The sequence below is a fragment of the Piliocolobus tephrosceles genome, chromosome 14 (assembly GCF_002776525.5).
Source record: "Piliocolobus tephrosceles isolate RC106 chromosome 14, ASM277652v3, whole genome shotgun sequence".
In the NCBI taxonomy this organism is placed as follows: domain Eukaryota; kingdom Metazoa; phylum Chordata; class Mammalia; order Primates; family Cercopithecidae; genus Piliocolobus; species Piliocolobus tephrosceles.
The window spans coordinates 40,552,797-40,569,637 of NC_045447.1; the positions used below are offsets into that span (position 1 = coordinate 40,552,797).

At 47.9% G+C, this 16,841-nt stretch overlaps 1 protein-coding gene across 1 annotated transcript in view; it reads left to right on the forward strand.

Moving 5' to 3' along the window:
• Window positions 1-16,841, forward strand: part of GABBR2 (gamma-aminobutyric acid type B receptor subunit 2) — a 422,876-nt gene that overhangs the window by 131,288 nt on the left and 274,747 nt on the right. The gene's annotated exons all lie outside the window — the stretch shown is intronic.

Sequence of the window (16,841 nt, forward strand, 5' to 3'; positions counted from 1 at the left end):
CATCCATCCATCCATCCATCCATCCATCCATCCATCCATCCATCCATTCACCTATCCATCCATCCATCCATCCATCCATCCATCCATCCATCCATCCATCCACCCACCCACCCATCCAACGACTTATCCATCCATCTGTCCATCTGTCTGTCTGTCCATCCATCCATCCATCCATCCATTCATCCATCCATCCATCCATCCATTCACCCATTCACCTATCCATCCATCCATCCATCCACCCACCCACCTATCCATCCATCCATCCACCCTCCCACCCACCCATTCACCTATCCATCCATCTGTCCATCCATCCATACATACATACATCCAACAAATATTATAGGCAATTTACTCTGTACCTGGATTTTGGTAGGCACACTGGGGATACAGTGCTGAACAGGATAGATGTGGTTTGCATTATTCTGGAGCTTACATTCTAGGAGGAAGCCAGGCAAGAAGCAAGTAAATAATTAAATAATAATAATAAGGTTGTGTATGGAGGATCTGCCATGTGCTAGACACTGTTCTTAGTATTTTTCTGCATGAACTCATTTAATTTTTATAACTGCTCTATGCTATAGGTACCTTATCATCCCCATTTTATGGATAATGGAACTGAGGCACAGAAAAGCTATATAACTTGCACAAGGACTCACAGCTAACAAGTAGTAGGGCCAGGATTTTAACTCGGGCAGTCTGGCCCTTAAGATAAGACTGTAGTAAGGAAACTTGGCTATGACAGAAGGAAACACGGTGATGAGATATATAGTGACTGCCTTGGGGTAGTCAGAAAAGGTCTCTTGGAGGAGGTGACATTCAAGCTGAGACCCGAAGGGTGAGAAGGAGACCATTGGGTGGAGTGCATTCCATGTCAGTGAATGGAATAGCAAACGCAGGAAGGCAGCTTGTGATAGGAAAGAACCTGGCATATTCATGGAACACAAAACAGGGAAGTGGGGCTGAAGTGTGATGGGTGGGGAGTCAGGGTGAAGAGAGTGAGAGTGGCTGGGTGAGCAGGAGCCTAACCACGTAGAGGATCTGTTTCATTCCACTTGCATTGACTGGGGACCTCCTCTGAGTCTGGTGCTGCATGCATGGGGTGCTGGGGTGGAGCCCAAGCTTGCAGCCACGAGGGGTGGTGGGCACAAGCGAGGGCAGGTGTGATGAAAGAGAGGTGGGGCCCAGGCGAGGGCCCCTCACTCAGCCCCCGGTCAAGGAAGCCCCAGGGCAGGTGCTATGGCAGGTGCGGTGGAGCTGGCTGCTGAAGGAGGAGAGGGCGCTGGACAGCTGGAGACATGGGGGAGAGCGCCGCTGCAGAGGAAACTGGGCGTGCAAAAGCAGGAGGTGGTAAAGTATGTGGGCTTGGGGAGTGCTGAGTCATTCCTTGTGGCCGGAGCAGGCCACGCTGATTGTGGGTGGATGCAACACGAAGAGGAGGGCAGAAAAGCAGCCGTGTGCTCTGGTGCAAACCTAACCACAAACCTAACCACACACCTGAAAGCCAGCATGGCTCAGTGTGCCATGGGAGCCTGGCCTCAGCCCTCGAGGTGCCTAGGAGAGCTGTGGAGACCTTGGACCAGGCACTTAGCTTCTCTGGGCTTCAGCTTGCTCTCCTGAATATTGAGGATCACATTCTCTACTAGTTAGAGCTATGTGCTGCCTCCCTGAACCTCAGTTTCCTCATCTGCATAATCGAGGTAGTAATAGGACTGTTTTCATGGGGTTGTCATGTGGATTGAAAGGTTGAAAAGGGATTACAGCTGTGCCTGGCACACAGTAAGTGCTAACTAAGTGTTCTTTGTGGTTAGTCCTGCCCTGCCTCCTCCCACTCCCCAAGTTGAATCCCCTGGTTACTTGTCATTCCTGGTCTTGCATTCCCACATTTTCTTACACTGTTCCTACCACCCAAAACATTCATTCTTCCTATATCCAGTGTGTCAAGTGCTACCCATTCTTTGAGACCCAGCTTAAATCCTGCCTCCTTCAGGAAGCCTTTCCTGCCTGCTACTAGGGGGCTGCTAAAGTTGGGCCCTAGAAAGCCTTTCTATCCCTTCCCCTTGTTTAATTCTAGCAGAGCGTGTGCACAGCCCAGTGTCCCATTCCACCCTGCCTGTCCCTCTCTTAGGGTTTTGCAGATGTGGGGGTGTGTTTATAAATGTTTGTCTCTCCAGCTGGGCTGTGAGCTCCTTAGGGACAGAACCTGGACTTCTCTTTTTCCCTATGCCTATCATTTCACAGTCTTCATTAGAAGTCTGCTCAATGATCACAGGGATAGAGGGAGATGGGAAGGGATGGAAGGATCTGCAGATGGACACTTTGTCCGGGCATGAGAGGCAGAGGTCCCAGGGAAATCCCCTGCCCAGAGAGGAATCCAACTGATTCCACCGATTCTCAGTGTCACTTGGAACCATCTGTCCCTCAGAATTCCCTGAGGAGCTGCAGGAACAAGCACAACATTGGAAACTCCCAGCTTGCAGACCAGAGCTACCTGACCTCGCCATGAGCAGGACAGCCCTCCAACCTAGAGGAGTTGATAAGACAGGGAAGTGGGTTACAAGATGGGGATTATGTTAGTTATTTATCACTGGGTAACAAATCCCCCCAAATTTAGTGGCTTAAAACAGCAATATCGTGTATTATTTCATTATTTCTCTGGTTCAGGAATTCAGACACACTGAATGGCTTGTGTTTGCTCCATGGTGTTTGGGGCCCAACTGGAGGACTTGAAGGCTAGGGGCTGGCATCATCTGAAGGCCTGACTGGGGCTGGAGGATCTGCTTTCAGTGTGGCTCCTCTCCATGTGGAGGTCTCCACAGGGCTGCCGGAGTGTACTCATGAGAAGGCAGCTGGCATCCCCCAAAGTGAGTCATGAAAAGACCAAGTCTTTTAGGACTTACTCTGGAAATTGCATGCTATAACTTCTGCTGTAATCTGTGGATCACACAAATTAGCTCTTATTTAGAGAGGAGTAGTACCAAGGTGCAGGGGGAGGTGAAGCTCACTGGGGGCTAGCTTGGAGACTGGATACTATAGTGACTAATGTCTGGAGGAAGACAGGAACTCCAGTTGCCCAGCAAGGGGGACTTGATGCTGAGGCCCTGCCCTGTTTTGCAAAACTCCTGCTCACCCTTCAAAACCCTGGATACCACTTCCTCTGTGATGCCTTCCCTGATCGCCTCCTTCGCCCCCTTTCCTTCGGTGCTGCCCATCCCCCGCTCAAAAAGTAAATTAATTATTTCTTCCTCCACTACACCCGCATTCTCAATAGCAGGTGATATCTCCTCCAAGGGAGTAAAAGGACATTGGTTCTTGTGTGGAGGCAAAAAAATTCTTACTTTTTTAATGTGTAAAGCATAGATATAGATGTAGTACACAAACAGATCTATGTATGCCTGTGGTATTACAATTTCACCAGGCTGCAAGAGTAGGAAAAAGTAGCCAGAAAGTCTTCTTAGGAGACTAACAGTGAAATGAAGGTTGAGAAACACTGTTCTACATCCTTCTATATTGTGTGCAGTATTCTCTTATTAAATTTCATGTCAATGAATTCTACAGTTAAAATAGGTAAAGATGGTAAACTTTATATGTATGTTTTGCCTCAGTTAACAAAAATAAAATTTTAAGAATGGGCTGGGCATGGTGGCTCATGCCTGTAATCCGAATGCTTTGGGAGGCCAAGGCAGGAGGATGGCTTTAAGCCAGGGGTTTGAGGCCAGGCTGGGGAACATAGTAAGACCTCATCTCTACAAAACATTATAAAATTAGCTGGGTGTGGTGGCACACCCCTGTAGTCCCAGGTACTTGAGAGGCTGAAGCTGGAGGATCGCTCAAGCCTAGGAATTCAAGGCTATAGTGAGCTATGATCATGCCACTGCACTCCTGCCTGGGTAAAAAAGTGATGCACTGTCTCTATTTAAAAAAAATTAAGTGTTGTGAAAAATAATCTGTTCTATATGCCAGTCTTCTGTATCAGATTGTGAGCTTCTTGGGGGCAGCCGTTCCCCACCCCTTCTTCATCTCCTGGTTCCCAGTGTCTGGCGCAGGGCCTGGGCTCACAGTAGGTCCTCACTGAGTACTGAACTGTGCTAAGTGCAGAGGATGGGCGGACGAAGGGGCCTGAAATGCTCCATGGCAGAGCCTCTCACAGTGTGGCTCTGACTGTGGGGTGGGGAGGGCAGTGGACCATGCAGAATCTCAGCCTCCACCTCCCCAGAATTGCTTTGCATTTTCCCAGGCTCCTTGTAGGGGAAGATGCCCACACCCAGACAATACTGCCCTAGCATTCACTACTAGACGCTGGGGCTGGATCAATGGCTGCAACTGGACGTGGATGCGGGATGCTGGGGGGCTTGGAACTGGAGGGTACTCAACAGTTTGGACTTATCTGAGGACCTGGAAGGCAGAATGGTGGATGAGCCCAGAAGACTGGATTTCTCCCAGCCTTGTGCAGCCAGGCAAGGAAGATATAAGAACAAAGATCAGGATCTTGATCTGGGAGTAGACTGGGAGCCTGGATTCCTGCCTCCTTCTCATTCTCAGGGAACATAGCCCCATTTATTACGAGCCAGACTCTGTGGACCTCCCAAGCCACCCCAACCCCAACTCAGGGAGGCTGAGCTTGTTTCCAGAGATGGTGAAGAGGTGGATGGGTGAGTCTACAGGTGCCCAAGGGATTTGATGAATCTCTTAACTTATTCAAGACTGGGCTTCACAACAGAGCTTCACAAATGGGAAACTGTGTGTAATCTGTGTAATTGAAAAGGAGCTCTGGCTGCCCTTTTTGGAGGAGCAATGCTTGCCGGACAGAGATAGCCGGGAATGCATAATCAGTTGTTTCTGTTTCCTTGTGTCACAAAAATAGGGATTCACACACCAGAGGGGTGAAAATTCACTCTGGTGCTGAAATCGGTTAAATTTAACTTTTGCCTTTTGCTGGGCCTCTTGATTCATAGCTGCTGCATAGAGAGGCTAATATTGTTTGAGTCGTGATATGAGTCACTTAGCCACTGGGAACCTCAGTTCTCCCTCTATATGCAAGGCCCTTCACAGAGTCCAGGGTCTGACATGCAGGTGAGAGTGGCTCTGTCCCTCTCCAAACTGTCAGAGCCTGCTCAGGGTGCAAGGCTCTGATCTGGGCCCCATGCTGGGAGGAACCCACTAGGGCATAACCCAGGAAAACATCAGGGAAGGGTCAAGGTCTAGACATTGGGGAGCTGAGGGTGTTCAGCCTGGAGAGCACACGGGGCACTGGGGAGGAGGGAGGAGTCCAGACCTCCAGCGTTGCATGGCTGTCTGTGATAGATTTTGCTGGTTCTCTGGTGCAAGTGGGGAGAAGCAGGAGCCATGGCTGAAGTTAGCGGGGAGCAGGGTTTCCACCTCCTGCAAGCAAGCCCTGCCTCTGGAGGCTTCCAGCATGGAGCAAGCTGCCTGGCTGTGAAGTCATGGGTTCCCTGTGGCCCAAGGTTCCCTGAGCAGTCTGGTTTCAGCCAGGCCTGCTGTTGGGGAAATTTAATACACAGAGTAGGCATAGACCAGGTCAGTGGCTCTCCACCTATATGGGAAGAGTCACTTATGGGGGTTCTTGGTAACAGTGCAAATTCAATACCAGTGGCACAGGTGACTGTGATGCTCTTGGCCCCTGGAGACTTGCCAGGCCAGGAGCTCTCTAAGGCCTGTTCATCCCCCAGACACCTGGGCTGTTTAACAAATGCTGCTGGTCCAAAAAACTCCAAATGATGCTGCCCGTGTGGGAAAGAGGACAAGGAGGAGGTCACCGGGATGGGGGTGGGGGGATGCTGCCAGGGCGAGTATCCCAGTGCCGCTAGGATGAAGCTCACAGTCCATGGTGGGGCACAGTCCATGGAGTGCACCATCACCTTGACGTTTTCCCGGCCCATCTCACGCGCCTTCATGCTGCCGGCCTCAGTACAGGCTGCTGGCAGGACTGTGCTCATTCTTCCTGGCACAGCTTGGGTGCCCCTCCTTTGCAAAGCCTCCCATGACCTCCCCTGTGCTTCCTGACCTGACCTGCACATCCCTCCCAGGGTGTTTGCTATGTCTGCCCACCCCTGGCCTGCAACTGCCTGAGGTTAGAGTTGTGTCTCATTCACCCTGCCCCTTGGCCTGGTACAGGCCTGGCAGTGATGCCAGAACAGTGCTCAGGGCGTATTTGCTGACGGAGAGCCAGGTGCCTGTCTTTTAGGCCTTGGGTTGGTCCCCTAAGAACCAAGGGCACGTCATCAGAGCTTGCGAGACCTAAAGTCACCCGAGGACTCTCCAGCTGCAGCCTCTTGTTAAACGGACGCAAAGGGAGCCCTAACACAGCCTTAGGCTCAGCCTCAGCCTGCATCCCCCATCTCAGGAACCCCCGCCCCTGCCATTTTCTAACTAATTAGTTTCCTTTGCAGTTTTTTTCAGACCCACCCAGAATCCTGTCCTCAGAGATCTAAGGGTGGCTTGTGTTGGCACTTTTGGGGGCGGTCCTGCAGATCTCCCACCAGCCTGATCTGTCCTGAAAGCATAGGGCCTGGGAAAAACCAGGAGAATTTGGAGCTGGGTGGGGAAGATGGAGACAGAGCTTGGGAAAGGTCCAAGAGATGCTAGCAAGAGGGAGTTTGACATCCTCAGAGACCAAGACCACACTCCTTCCTGCTTGGGAGTGAGATGATCGCAGCTTCAGCTTGCAGACAGAAATCGTCTTGCTGATGAAAATAAAGTCAGATTCCTAAAGGGATAAAGGGCTGCTCGTAGGAAAACGCAAACACTATTTCCTCAAGAACTGTATCCCACAGAGCCTGTCCTTTAAAAGGCAGCCGTGGCAGATTATTAAATTGTAGATGCATTTCTCCCGGCTCTGTCCCCAGCCTCCCCTCGACAGCCCACCCTGCCTTGTGGCCTGCCTTGGCACTCCTCCCGAGGACCTTCCTGGGAAGCAACACTTCGGCTTGTGTCATGGGGCTGTCTCCTTGGAGAAGTTCATGTGAGGGAGTGGAGGCAAGGAGGACTTTCACACGGGAGGATGTTGACACTGTGTGTGTAGAAGTATTGGCAATGGACTCCCAGTACGTTTAGGACTTGATTTCTGAAAACTCAAAAGCGTGCCTGGTTTTGACATTTAAAAAACAAATCAGTGAGAACCTCCAAATCAGGCCTTTTGCTATTTACTGAATTCTGGCATCATTCTAAATGGTCAGTCGCTGCCATTTTGCTTCATAGGATCAGAAATTTTGTGATCTGACATGATTTTCTCAAATGATTATTTTATTAAACTGTAGGTTGTCTGAGAAATCAAAAGATTGCTTGTTGCTTAGCTGTGGCTTGTGGAATTTGAGGTAGATTCATGGAATGGCAGAGGTGGCAGAGGCTTAGCAGGCATTGGGTCCAGTCTCCCTGTTGTACAGACTGAAAAACAGAGACCAGATGGGGTAGGGCCTTGCCAAAGTCTCACAGTAACAGCAACACCGGGCTCCGTGGCTTACCCTCCAGCACTCTGCAGCACGTGCCATGGTCTGATTTTCTCTCCCTTAGCCTCCCTTTTCTATTATGTAAAATGGGAGTAGCAAACCCGCCTTCTGTGTTTTGTGCAGATGTTTTTTCTTCAAGGGAAAGCACTTTTATAAACTGTAATCCAGTAGCTGCTGTTATGATGCCCAGGACTCCTTTGCTAGGAGCAGATCTCTGATTATGGCCATTGGAGTTTCATGCTTTGCGTGGACAACAGGATTTTTTACTCTGACACTGCAGACTCTGAAAATAAGGAGTCAGGGATGGAATGGGGGCTCTTCAGTAAGATGCTCAAAGTACACGCAATGTCTGCCTCTTAGCCCCCAACAGTCAAAACCCACCCAGGCCAGAATCCCGCCATAACCTGGCCATGTGACTGCCACACCCTTGCCACAGAACATGCAAAGTGAGCCTGCAGCCTTGATTGGAAACCACTTAGAAGCAGCAGTACGATAAGGCACAGCTGGAAACTGTTGCTGCTGCTCTCTAAGAAAGAGAATAGAGGCCAGTAATCCAGCACGGGTTGGAGCCATTTCTTTGCACTGGTCTCCAGGGGGGCCATTTAGCACATTAATAATCTATGAGATGCTTCCACCTTCTGGATTCATTAAAAACAAGAAGAAAGGGAAGAGGAGAAATGATACTAAGGGCATGCACTGTTGGCCAAGCAGAGAGGGCAGGAGAGACCCCAAGGACCTCGGGACTTTGGAGGGTCCTTCCTGGCTGTCGTCAGATGCCCAGTGCAGTCAAGCCCAGTGTTGAAAGTGGGCAGCATGTCACACATGAGGCAAGGAAAAGCTTGGTAGCTTTTGGTTTGGATACAATTGGTAGAAGGAGGAAGGAACCCTCAGAAGGGTTTTCAGGACAGAGGAGTCTGGGAGTTGGCTTGAAGCGGGACCCATGGTGGCCATGGCAACAGCATTCTTAGGACACAGGGCTGTGGGGCAGCTGAAGGCCACTGCAAAGGCCAGAGGGGATGGAGAGGGGAGCATGTGGTAGGCTCCATGGTGGAAAAAGTGCTGGCTGGTGCCTGCCCTTCCCGCCTCATTTGCCCCAAATCTCCCAGCTCCAACACCCAGAGTCCCTTGAAGCTGCTCAGCTGCTCTGTGCTCTTTGAAGGCCCAGCCTTCCCCTGAGTGGGCCCCCATGCCTGCAGGCCCGCCCTCTCCTTTTCACCTTGAAAACCACTTCCAGCCTGTGAGAGTTGGCAAGTGAGTTGCTGGCTCTTCTGAGCCTCTGGGCATGTTACCCCATGTGTCCGGCATCCCTTGTTACAGGATTGTCTGTACACCATGGTGTCATCATTGTCTCCATTTCTGCCTCTGCCATTTGACTGTGGTACCCTAAAGACAGTGGACATGTCGGATTAGTCTCTCCATGCCTGGTCCCACTTACAGGGACCCAATAATGTGTATGAGGGATGGAGGAGGAGGTTCACTCCACAGCTTTGAGTTGGCCTGGGGTATCACTGCCCTTCGTGATCCAAACCCCAACTCCTTTGGTGGAAGGGGTAGAAACGTAGTCCCCACATCCAACCTGGCTTGCGTGGATCCTGGCAGCACCTACCAATCTTCAGGGGAAGAAAGGTTCTGTTCTTACTCATTCATCCATCCATTCATTCATTCATTCACTGACTCATATTGTATTTATTCATTCATTCTGTCACTCAACAAGTGCAGCACCTGCTGTATACTCTCCCAGGCTCTCCTGGAGCAGTGCAAATCCACCACCCAACACCACCATCCAAGAGAAGGAGACATGACAAAGAGGCAGTTTGATGCAGGAGCCTGAACAGAGGACTGGAATTCCGAAGCTCCGGGTCATTTTCCCTCCGATGCCTCTCACTGACAGAGGGAACTTAGGCAAATTAGCAGCCCCCGCAGAGCCTCACTGAACTCACAGTATCATGGAGATAATCCTGTCCACCCTTCTGGGGCTGTTGAGAGCATTAGATGGGACAGGGATGCTGGACCATGTGGGAGCACTTTGCAGACCGTCAGGCCCACTAAGATCTCAGGTGGTGATGTTACTGCCGCTGTGATGCCAACCGGGCCCTGAAAATGTATAGGTCTCCATTTGTCTTCAGATCCAAAGTTGTGTGGATGAAATTAACTATCACTGACCATGAAGGTGATTCAGAACAGTAAAATTAAAACAGAAAACCTACAGGAGAGGCGAAAGAAGCCCCAGGCAGCTGTTAGAGGGCACACACACTCTTTCTGGTTTTCAGAGAAGGAGAGGTAGGTTAAAGAAGGGCCAGATGCTATTGAGGGCAGGGCGGTTCCCAATCTATTCCTGCAAGGACCCACCCCATGTCTTTCCTGTCGGCCTGGTGAAAGATTCAATTTAAGGTTCTGACCCCTATTTTTAATTCAAGATCATGGTCTCTAAAGTAATATCAGTTCCCAACATGTAACTCCAATGGCCTCATTGTTTACGCGTCTTTCACCACCAGCCACTTCAACCCTTTTCTGGGAACATGCGGGGTGTAAATAATTCATTCTAAATAAATAAATCACTCGTGCTACTTACAGTACAGCTGGTGCTGCTAGTGATTGGCACAACTGCAGATTACGTAGAGTTGAGTCTGGAGTTACAGATTGCGTCTAGAAAGAACTGGAGAGGGAATTTGAAAATAAGCTCCCTCCGGGGACAAACATGTAAAATGGGATTAACACCAACCTAGTAAGGTTGGGATGAGAGATAGAAATAATAAATGTGTCACACAGTGCCGGGCACCCAGCAGGCATGCAATATTCTTCTTCTTCTTACTGCTGCTGCTGCTTTGTTCTTCTTCTTCCTCTTCCTCTTCTTCCTCCTCTTCCTCCTCCTCTTTTTTTTTTTTTTTTTTTGACAGAGTCTTGCAGCCTTGACCTCCCATGCTCAAGTGATTCTCCCACCTCAGCCTCCCTCAGTAGCTGGGACTACAGACACATACCGCCACACCCAGCTAATTAACATTTTTTTTTTTTTTTTTTTTTTTGAGACAGAGTCTCACTCTATCACCCAGGCTGGAGTACAGTGGTGCAATCTCGGCTCACTGCAAGCTCTACCTCCCAGCTCCACCTCCCAGGTTCAAACGATTTTCCCGTCTCAGCCTCCCGAGTAGCTGGAACTACAGGCGCCTGCCACCACGCCCAGCTAATTTTTTGTAATTTTAGTAGAGACGGGGTTTCACCATGTTAGCCAGGATGGTCTTGATCTCCTGACCTCATGATCCAACCACCTTGGCCTCCCAAAGTGCTGGGATTACAGGTGTGGGCTACTGTGCCCAGCCATCCATATTATTCATAAAACATCATTCCTGTAATTCATGAGTGAAGGTTACTATTTTGTTGAGGAAAATTGACTAAAAATGGGCTTTTTTAAATGGTGGTGGTTCTCAAACTTCATGAGTATCAAGATCCCCTGGAAACTTGGTAAAATACAAAAACCCACTAGGCATAGGGTGACCAATCATGCCTATTTTGGGATTGACGGTGCCCAAGTTGAGGCATTTGAGATTGAGGAAGTAGGACTGTGAGTATTCAAACCAGGAAAGTCCCAGAGCAGCGGGGACAAGTTGCTCACCTTCGCCAGCTCTCGTCCTGCTTCTAGGCGCCTCGTCCTCTGTGCTGTGTATTAGCACCCCAGGTGATTCTGAGGCACAGCCGTGGGTAGGAACCACTGCCTTAGAGTGTGAGACTGGGAAGATGCCTGCTGAGCCGCTGGGCAGGTGCTCTGCGGACAGACGCACCAGTGCATGTGGTGGCATGGCACTGACTGCCCATCCCATGTTGTGTTTGGTAAGGTGTGCGGTGCTCACCTGTGCAGATGGGCAAATGGAGGGCCAGAGAGCCAACATACCAGTAATATCAGGGCCACGTCTCAGGCTTGGGCAGAGAGGCTAGTATTTGCATCCAGGCTCTGGTGCTTGTTAGCTGGTGCCTGGGACAGTTTGCTTAGCCTCTTCCAGCCTTGGTTCCTGGTCTGGGGCTTGGCAGTGGCATCATACTGACCCTAGGGGCTGGTGCATTACCTTCCTTCTTCCTCCTGTGGCCATCCATTCAAGGACATAGTCACCCAGGTGGCATCCTGGCCTATCTCTGCAGGTAGAGACAGAGCCCTGGGATCTGGGGTCATCTCCATGGGATGAGCTATGTGGTCTTGGGGTATCTCTTGCTCCCTGAGGGCCCCTGTGTAAGAGGAGTGGGTTGGGCCAGTTGATGAGCCTTAATAATGTCGTGTCATTATGCCCTGTGGCTCAGAGCCATCAGTGCCTTAAGCCTGGCATCGTCCCTCTTGGGCCTCTGCATGTGATTTCCCTGGGCTCATAAGGCCTGGTGTCCCCTCCATGTCTAGAAGCTGTGAGAAGGAACCAGGCAAGCGCTCAGGGGCCGAGGCCACTTACACATGTAACTCCATACAGAGTAGAGGAGCAGCCTTGCAACTGTGCCAGGCCTTCAGCTTTAATGTCTCTTGATTTCCACCAGAGCTTTCCAGGTGGAGGACACCCCTTCTGCAGGAAGTGAGGCCCAGAGAGCTGATGCGGCCTGTGTAAAGTCACACCTCAGGTAGGGCGGAGAGCTGTGGTGCCAACCTTTCTGGTGGCCTTCCCTGTCTGGTCCTTTCCCCTCATGCTAAGGCATAGCGCATGCTCCCCACAGCTCAAGAGTGGTTGCCCATGTTGTTCTCACTGCACGACGCCCTTTCTGCTCCCCCTCCTCCCTGGCTCAGTCCTCTGTATTTCCTGATATTTAGTTCAAGTGTTACCTCCTCCTCCAGGAAGGCATCCTAGTCTTCCCCAACCCTGGTCCCAGCTGGAGGAGGTACCCAGCATTTTCCTCACTTCTTTTGTTTTGCCCATTCCTCAATATATTACAATCCCTGATGAGGTTTCAGTGTCACCTGCCAAACAACTCCTTCAGGCCTAGACAGTCCTTGCCCATCTGAGCCTTAGCAGTACCCCAAGGGCCTTGCCTCAAGTAGGTGCTCAGGAACTGTGACTGGACACACCTGTAGGGCCTGTTACAAAACCAATTTGTAACATGTGTATGGCCTTTGCCATGGGCCAGGCATGGTTCTAAACACCGTGCATAAATTAACTCCTTTACTTCACATGCCAACCCTAAGAGGTTGTTATTCTCATTTCACAGATGAGAAAACTGAGGCACAAAGAGGTTGAGTGCCTTGCCAAGGGATTGCCCTTCTTAAGTGGCTCCAGAATCCCTGCTTGCAACCGCAAGACTACACTGCCTGTCACACAGTATCATGTAACCCTCACTGCACTACTCCGGGCTGAAGAGCAGACATTGTCCCAGTTAGGCCTGTTCTCAGATTGGGGAAAATAAGATTCAAAGAAAATAGAGTCTGGCCCTGTTTCCTGCTGCAAGCAGACCACAAGGTGTGGTCTCCTGAAGGCTTCTAAGAGTGGCCTCTCTGGGGGCCATAGAGGCTCCAGACCCTGGGTCTCTGCCTCCCTCTCCAGCCGTGTTGGCAACGAACTTCCTGCCTGTCCATGGAGGACCTAGGCAGTGCGTGTCCCCTGACATAGGCTGTGTTCTCCCTGTAAATCATTCATGACCCCCACACACCCACACATGCACACACACACGCATACACACCACTTTTAAACGTATTACTCATTCAGTAACTCGTTGTGTATAAAAAATAAATGATTCCTTCGAACTCAGAAAATAGATGGACTGGTTGTTGGTGAAAATCAATAACTATGCTAAGTATTTCAAGAATAGTACTTATAGTCCCGCTCTGGATGGTTTTATAAAGAATAAGCTGATTTTTTTCTAAATAGAGCATAGTCTATATTAGTTGTGAATTATACAGAAGCCTTTTGCTCTGAATCTGTTTCCTAAGATGATTACCTTATTTGTTATTTCCATGATGAAGAGACTGAGCTTTATACAGTGGGAAGGGTTCAACTTGAGAAAAACAATCCTAGGTTAGATAACGATCTGGACATGATTCATAAGTTGCTGACTTAAGCATAATTTTCTCGATTTTCCCCATGTTCCCATAAAAGCTTACATAGTACTGCCTTAGCCTCTTCTAATACAGCGTGTTGGCTTTGCAAGTGTCAGGGAATGACTTCCTTCCCATCCTGGGTGTCTTCTGAGACTCTGGGCCCATTCCTAGAGGAATGGGGACCTTTGGCACAGCAAAGCTGTTTGGGCCCAATCCTCTGGCCCACGCTAACAAGAAGGCTTCAGCACCACTTCTTTGGGAAGCCTTTCCAGGGCATGCCTCCGGTGGACGTGTCCGTAACCCCTGCTGCTCACAGCATGCTCACTTCCTCCTTCAGTGCAGTCTTGCCTGATAGTTACTGTTCTCTCTGAGGTCGGGGCAGCAGCATCTTTGTTTGCGGTGGGAACCTTAGAGCCCAGCTCATGGCCCTGAATCCAGGAGAACCTCTGTGAATCTTTGATTTCTGTTTTGGTTTTCAGTGCTCTCTCAATCTTTCTCTTTAATGCAAGCAGCATCATGAATTCATAGATTTTCAAAAATATATTGAATGTACATTCAGTAAGTTGGAGACATTATTTTTAATGCAGACAGTGTTTTGCTGCCTTTTTTTTTTTTTTTTTTTTTGAGGACAGGGTCTTGCTCTGTCACCCAGGCTGGGGTGCAGTGGCATGATCTCAGCTCACTGCAACCTCCCTTTCCTGGGCTCAAGCGATCCTCCCCCTTAAGCCCCCCAAGTAGCTGGGATTACAGGTGCACACCACCACACCCTGCTAATTTTTGTATTTTTTGTAGAGATGGAGTTTCATCATGTTGCCCAGGCTGGTCTGAAACTCCTGACCTCAAGTGATCCTCTCACCTAGGCCTCCCAAAGTGCTGGGATTGCAGGTGTGAGCCACCGTGCCCACATTTGCTGCTCTATTTGTTTCTACCTTTCCCCCAAAATTCTCTTCCAATTTGTTACTTTGAAAGTTACTTTAACCTGCAACAAGAAGTTAAAAGAAAGTACAATGAACATCATTTACCCTTTATCTAGATTGACAGTTGTTTACATTTTGCCATATTTGCTTTTGCTTCTTCTCTCTTCCCCCCACACCCTCTCTCACACACACACACACTCGCACACTCACTGATTTTTTTTGTTGAAGCATTTGATAATAGTTTGCAGACACGGTGACACTTCACCCCAATACATTAGCATGCATCTCCTAAGACAATTATATCCTCTTACATAACCCTAATATAACCACATCTGAAATATTTAACAGTGATACAGTATTACCAAGTGTATGATCCATACTGAGATTTTTCCAGTTGTCCCAAAATTGTCCTTATTGGAATTTATTTGGACACAAGCAAAGAACATGCATTGTCTTTGTTGCCATATACTTTTGGCTTTCAGGATAGTGATCTTTTTCTTAGAAAACCCAAGCTGGTTGTTTTATAAAATGTCCCACAGCTGTCATTTGTTTCCTCATGATTAGATTCATGAGTTTTGGCGAGAATACTACATTTTTTTATGCTGTGTTCTTCCCAGTGCATCGAGTCAGGGGGCCCAGGATGTCAATTTGAACTATTATTGATGATGCTAAATTTGATCACTTGGTTAAGGTGGTATCTTCCAAATTTATTGTAAATATACATTTTCCCCCTCTGTAATTATGAAGTAATCTATGGGGTAAAACTCTGAGACCATATGACATCCTATTTCTTCACAAGCTTTTACTCAATGGTTTTAACATCAATTTATGATTCTTGCCTGCCTCAGTATCATATTGGTGTTGCAAAATGGTCATTTTGTTTTCTTTCTTTTTTTGAGAGACAGTCTCATTCCGTCACCCAGGCTAGAGTGCAGTGGTGTGATCATAGCTCTCTGTAACCTCAAACTCCTAGGCTCAAGGGATCCCCCTGCCTCAGCTTCCCCAGTAGCTGGGATTATAGACACATACCACCATGCCAGGCTAATTAAAAAAAAATTTTTTTGTAGCGACGGAGTCTTGCCATGTTGCTCAGGCTGGACTCAAACTCCTAGGCTCAATTGAGCCTCCTGCCTCGGCCTTCCTGAAGTGCTGGGATTACAGGTGTGAGCCACTGCACCCAACCTCATTTTCTAATTCGATTCTTCCTCTACATTTAAGCCAGCATTCTCCTCTCCAGAACAGCATTCCCTTTTTTGACTCTTTCTTCTCCTCCTCCTGCTTCTTTCTGTTTCTCTTCCCCTACTAATTTGAGCACTTAGTATTTTACCTGCCTTAGTCTTGGAATCAGCCATCCCTCCAAGGAGCCCTGATTCTTCCTGGTCGGAAACTGTATTAAGAAACCAACATTTGGGTGCTGGGTATACTTGTTGCTATTGGAGTTCATTCCTTCATGGTTTTTTTTTTTCAGTGGAATGAGCTTGAAAATATAATTTTTAATATCTTTAAAGTGTTTAAACTATAATCTGACTATGAGGAGATAATCAGACAAATATGGGTCATTCTATAATTTACCTGGCCTAAATTCTTAAAAAGTCCCTATTGTGGAAAACAACAAGAACAGCCACATAAAGCCAACCAAGGCCTGTTGTAAATGAAAAAAATAAAAAATACCAACCAAAAGCAAGCCATGAAATTTGATTGGATCCTGAATTTTTAAAACGAAAGGGCATTTTTGGGAAATTGAAGAAATTTGAATATGGACTATGCATTAGATGATACTGAATTATTGTTCATTTTCATGACTGTGATAATGACATAACAATGTAGGATAATTTCATTCGTTACAAGATGCACTCTGAACTATTTAATTATGAGGTGTCATGATATTTGTAAGCTAATTTCAAATGCTTCAAAAACATCATTAAGAGTATGTGTGTGCATATATGTATATGTGTGTCTATGTGTGTATATAGACACATTATTATTTAGTATATATGAAATACTAAATATAATATATACTATATATATTTAAAAAGAGAAAGAGGAAAGCAGATGTGAAAAATGGTGAATCTAAGTGAAAGTATTCCTCATGCTATTCTTTCAACTTCTTTGCTTTAAATATTTTTATTTAAATATTTTTGGGTTTATAGGAACACTATACAGTGTTCCTCATACTATTCTTTCAACTTCTTTAGTGTAAATATTTTTCAAAATAAAAAGCTGTGAATGCACCTGTGTGTATGTGTGTGTGTATGTGTATGTGTGTGTATGTGTGTATGTGTGTGTGTATCTGTGTGTATGTGTGTGTATCTGTGTGTGTGTCTGTGTGTGTGTGTATCTATGTGTCTGTGTGTATGTGTGTGTGTGTATGTGTGTGTATGTGTATCTGTGTGTGTGTCTGTGTGTGTGTGTATCTATGTGTCTGTGTGTATGTGTGTGTATGTGTATCTGTGTGTGTGT